This window comes from Elephantulus edwardii, unplaced genomic scaffold (genome assembly GCF_000299155.1).
Source record: "Elephantulus edwardii isolate Elephantulus edwardi_28Jun2011 unplaced genomic scaffold, EleEdw1.0 scaffold00273, whole genome shotgun sequence".
Taxonomy (NCBI): domain Eukaryota; kingdom Metazoa; phylum Chordata; class Mammalia; order Macroscelidea; family Macroscelididae; genus Elephantulus; species Elephantulus edwardii.
Genome location: NW_006400023.1, coordinates 958,190 through 964,154, shown reverse-complemented (window position 1 = coordinate 964,154; position 5,965 = coordinate 958,190). Strand labels below are relative to the sequence as shown.

The 5,965-nt window shown below is 40.4% G+C and overlaps 1 pseudogene; it reads right to left on the bottom strand.

Moving 5' to 3' along the window:
• Positions 1-1,891: 1,891 nt before the first annotated feature.
• LOC102875221 lies at positions 1,892-3,198 on the bottom strand (annotated as a pseudogene).
• Positions 3,199-5,965: the final 2,767 nt, after the last annotated feature.

Below are 5,965 nucleotides of genomic sequence, written 5' to 3'. Positions count from 1 at the left end.
CGTCTTTCTTCCTCGGAGCCACTAGTCCATCTGAGCCTCCAGAGAGGTGCAACCGTTGGGTTAGCAGCACGAGTCCGTACAGATGATGGCACCAAAACTCCCTTCAGTTCTGGTATATATTACCATATAGTTCTCCAAATGAGTGTGAGAGTTCCAGGTGTTCTGTATCTTTACACATACTTGATACTTTCAGTCTTTCTCATTTCAGACATTGGATAGATATGAGTAGTTTTCAAGGTGTTTTTTATTTTCATTTACCTGAAGCCTAATGCATGTGAGTTGCTTTTCAGTATTTATTGACTTTTCCCATATCCTGTTTTCTGAAGTGCCAATTCATGTCTTTTACATTTTTAAAAATAAATTAAGCTGTCTTTCATTCATCATTTTGTGGTAATTTTTGGTATATTCTGGATATGAACTCTTTTTTCCATTCACAATAGCTGTGTAAACTATTAGAATGATGCTTATACAAGCAAATGTTGAGGTCCAGAGAGGTCAAGTAACTTGCTCCAAGACAGATGGGCTGTTTTAGTGTAAGAATAATTTCCTTCACTGTAAATTTACAATCTATTGTTTGGAGAAAAAACACTCAGAGAATAATTAGTGAGTAATACTAGTCAGTAAGTATTAAAGTACTAATCTGGGTGGTGTAGGCTGTGTGTGAACTATATAATCATGGAGGGATCGGCATGAGCTCTCTGGAGGACAAGGGATTTGGTCTAGGCTTTTAGGACAGGTATAATTGAAGAAACAGAGATGAAAGAGGAAAGCATTTTAGGAAGGGTGAACCCATACTAGCAGAGGCATGGAGGAGGAAGTCAATGCTGCTCCTAACAATGGCCTTTGAACAGTTCTGCAGCTTACATGTCTTATGCAGGAGTGTCCTGTATGCTTCAGGAAAGCAAAGGACCAGGACTGTACCACTCATGAAGGCGATGCCAGATTTCATCACAGTGACTGTCTTAAGAGGGCCCACAAGAGACGTACTCAAGTATGTATTTTTAGATGAATGAATGACTTTGATCATAGTAATGTCCCTGCAAACTTAAGACAGGTGTTTTGGTTTGTTTTGTTGGTTTTTTTTTTGAATGAAATTTTTTATTTGTATTGTGATTTTAATAAAAGTTTACAGAAAAGTTCGATTTTCATTCATTCATTATTGCACATTTTATCCCCTTCCCCTTACCCCAGTTTACTTTTTTTAATGAGAAAAGAGAGGACTGAAAGACAATTAAATGAATAACTTGATGCCCTCAGTTAGATTTCTACACAAAGTGGTAGTAAGTTAAAACTTAAAGGGTAGATTATAGAGATTTTAAACAAATTAGACTTGTCATGATAGGGGTTGTAAAGAGACATGAAGAGATGAATAACAGCTTACAAAATTTATAAGGAAGTATTTGAATGAGAAATAGCTTGGAAGCAAGGAGAGTTTAGAGTCTAATCAATGATGTAGAGTGTAACTGACTTATTCAATAAACTATTGTTGAAATTATAGTATGCATCTGAGCCCTTTTCTAATGAAGGATAGATAGCAAGATGTTTAAATTGTGAACTCTGTTATTAAGGAGCTGAGAGAAGACCTAAGACAAACATGTTTAGTTGAATCACATTGCTGTAACTCAAAAGAAGATTTTTCCCCCGATCATGTAGGTTATTTTATTAATTAATTAATTTATTTTTAAGACAGGTAATACTTTATTCAAAACCCATCAGAGAAATGGACAGCTTGGGTCTGTGACAAAGCATTCATGTTTTAAAGCATAGGTCAGTAGTTGTATATGAACGTATATACTGCTGCATACAAATTAACTGATCAGACCACAACTTTTCAATGTTTAAAACAGAATAAGCTTCCCTGTAAAAGCAGCACCTTTGTGACATTTTAGCTTCAGTATTCTTCTCCTTCTTCCTCGCCCTCTCCTTCAACAGAATCTACACCCACCTCCTCATAAACCTTCTCAAGAGCAGCCATGTCCTCATGGGCCTCAAAAAACTCTCTTTCCTCCATCCCCTCACCCACATACCAGTGCACACTTGGCATACATCAGATCAAACTTGTGGTCCAGGCTAGACCAGGCCCCAGCAATGGCTATGGTGTTGCTCAGCATGCACACAGCTCACTGCACCTTGGCCAGGTCTCCACCAGGCACCACAGTTGGAGGTTGGTATTTAATACCAACCTTGAAGCCAGTGGGGCACCAATCCACAAACTGGATGGTATGTTTGGTCTTGATTGTGGCAATGGCAGCATTGACATCTTTCGGAACCACATCACCACAGTACAGCAGGCAGCAAGCCATGTATTTACCATGGCGAGGGTCACATTTCACCATCTGGTTGGCTGGCTCAAAGCAAGCATTGGTAATCTCTGCTACAGAAAGCTTTCCCAGCAGAGATAACAGGGGCGTATGTGGCCAGAGGGAAGTGGATGCAGGGATAGGGCACCAGGTTGGTCTGGAATTCTGTTAGATCGACATTCAGGGTACCATCAAATCTGAGGGAAGCAGTGATAGAGGACACAGTTTGACCTATTAACCTATTCAGGTTGGTTGGGTGTTCAATATCAAAGTTTCCACAGCAGATTTCATAGATAACCTTACCATGAAGGCACAATCTGAGCGCTCCCACGGTGGTATGGGTGGTGAGAATGGAGTTGTAGGGCTCGACCACAGCTGTAGAAACCTGGGGGGCTGGGTAAATGGAGACTGTTTGGACTTCTTGCCATAATCAACAGATAGGCACTCCATCAGCAGGGATGAGAGCCGGTTCCCCCACCAAAGCTGTGGAAAACCAAGAAGCCCTGGAGACCTGTGCACTGGTCAGCCAATTTTCTAATCTGGTCCAGAACCAATTCAATGATCCCCTTGCCGATGGCATAGTGCCCACCGGCATAGTTGTTGGCAGCATCCTCCTTGCCTGTGATGAGTTGCTCAGGGTGGAAGAGCTGGCGGTAGGTGCCAATGTGAACTTCAGTGGCTGTGGGTTCCAGGTCTACAAACACCACCCTGGGCACATGCTTGCCAGCACCAGTCTCATTGAATAAGGTGTTGAAGGAGTCATCTCCTCCCCCAATGGTCTTGTCTCTTGGCATCTGGCCATCAGGCTGGATGCTGTGCTCTGGACAGTAGAGCTCCCAGCAGGCATTGCCAATCTGGACACTAGCCTGGCCAAGGTGGAGGAGATGGACTCACGCATGGCTGCTGCTTCCTGGTTCCAAGGAGAAGGTGGAGAAGGAGAGGGAGGTTATTGCTTCTTATAGCACGACTCTTATTTTTAAAATTTTAAGTGCAACAGGAAGCCTTGAATAGTTTTACGAGTAAGCATAAAACAACATGTGACTTCTAATATTAGGAGATTACTGTTTCCTCTCATGTTTTAAAAAAATTTTAATTCATTGTTGCACATTTTCATTTCCATCTTCTCCCCCTCCCCCAGCAGTGTGCCTTTGTTCCAGATTGTTCTTACACACATATAATGCATAATCATATATTCTTTTTGGACAGTTCTTCCTTTCATCTGTTCTAATGCAGTTTCTTTATCTATCCCTTCTTTCCCCATTCCCTCTTCAACACCTCCCCCCATATCTGCCCTATAATAGCAGCGTTATGCAGTATTTGTCTTTTATGATTGAGATATTTCACTTAGCTTAATGTCCTCAAAACTCCCTCATGTTGTGTGATGTTTTACAAGGTCATTGTTACATAGCATAGAAAGCAGCTATTGTGTGATTGTACCATAGTTTTTCTATCCATTTGTTTGTTGATGGCCTCTTGTTTTGCTTCCATCTCTTTGCTATTGTTAATAATGCAGCAATAAACATGGATGTGCAAAAAGAGGATTTTTTTTAAAGGCAAAAGCAGTTATTTAGAGGATGACAATATTCATTCTGACTGGGAGGTGTTAGTACTGTCGAGTCAGAACAGACCCATAGCTGACCCTCCAGTGGGTTTTCAGAGGCAGTAACTCACACGAGAATTGATTGCCCATCTTTATCCTGCAGAAGAGCTGGTGGATTCAAACTGCATGGCTTCAGTTTGGCAGCACAGATCTTTAGTGGAGTCCATTGATGGTGCAAGTAGTTAACACGCTCTGCAGCTATCTGATAGGTTAGAGGTTCAAGTCCACCCAAAACAGCTCAGGAAAACAGTCTGGCTCTACTTCTAAAGTATCAGCTATTGAAAACCTTGTGAAGCACAATTCTAATCTGTTAGAAGTCACCATGAGTTGGATTTGACGTAATGGCAACTAGATTAGTATTGTCTTCTGCATCTCTTCTGCCTATTTCAGCCCTCATATTCATACACCTAATTATCTGGAATTATACAGATTTTGTGTTAGCCTGCATTATTATCTTGGCTTTCATTTCCCCCCTTCTTATCTACCATTAAAATAAAAACGCCAAGAAAGAAGAGTGCTTGTCTATTTTCCATACCAAAAGCATGTATTTATTAGCCTCTCTTAATGCAGAAGCACAAAATCAAAGGATAAACCATAAGTTTCCTGATAAATAATCAATTGATCTGATTATGGCAGATCTTGATACCTTAAAATATTTTTTTAAAAAGGTCATTGCCTTTGAAATTCCAACTTAATGGTAGATAACAACAAGAAAAACACAGATCTGACACCTCATAATTATCTGGTACTTAAATGAATTTTCAATAAAAACTTTAGAATGTATGAAAAAGTGGCAGCGATGTTGGATAATATTGGGTCAGCAACATTGACCAGGCAAAGTGAGGGTGAGACATTATTTCGTTGGAGGAAACATATTCCCATTCTGGGAATAAAAGGAAAAAGATAGATATTGAGAATGAGATAAAGTAATAATTTCTTATTATACTAATGGATGTTTAGTCTGTAGGGAGTTGCAATGCTAACCATAAGACTGGGCTAGAAGTTCAAATCCACCCGTGGCTCCATAGGAGAAAGATGTGTGATCTCCTGTGTGATTTACAATCTCAGGAGCCTGTTGGAGGGTCAGCTCTGAGTTGGTTCCTATTTCCTCATACTATCAATCTTGCTGTGTACTTACTTTAAAAAATGTAATAATTTAATGGCAGATACATGAAGAAATGCTTCAAATCACTGGCCATAAGAGAGATGCAAATCAAAACCACAATGAGATACCATCTCACTCCAGTAGCAGTGGCAAAGTTTAACAGGACAGCAAGTAATAAATGTTGGAGAGGATGTGGTGAGAAAGGAACTCTTATACATTGTTGGTGGGATTGTAAAATGGTACAACCATTCTAGAAGGCAGTTTGGCATTTCCTCAAAAAGTTGAACATAGAAATTCCATATGACCCAGCTATTTCACTGCTTGGAATATACCCTGAGAAAACAAGAACTGAGGCACAAATGGAGATTTGTACACCAGTGTTCATAGCAGCGTTATTCACCATCACAAGAACATGGAAACAGCCCAAATGTCCAACCACAAACTAATGGATTGAGAAATTATGGTACATTCACACAATGGAATACCATGCAGCACGCAGGAGCAATGATTTTATGAATTATTACCCAGCTTGAGAGCATTATGCTGAGTGAACTAACTCAGTCCCACAGGGATAAATATTGTATAAAACCATTATTGTAGAATGAGTATAAGGATCCAAGGTGGGGGGTGGGAGAGGGTGGAAGCAGAGGGATGAGGATGTGCAGGGGCAGGGGAAGATTAATCATGGGCTTGTACAATTTGATGGGGAAGTGAAGGAAATGGAAAGAATCTGTTCTTGAAAACAATGTATTTGAATTTTGTAAATAAACCAGTATGAAATTTTAAAGATGTAATAATTTTGGAGCGCGGCCAGCAAGATGGTGCCATCCGTGATGTTGAGCTCTTTCTCTTGGCTGTTGACCCTGGCCCGGCTCCCGAGCAGCCTTTCAGCGAGGTCCAAGTTTTACCTTCATGAACCACGAAATAGCAAACCTAATTGGGTGAAAGTTGGACTGACCT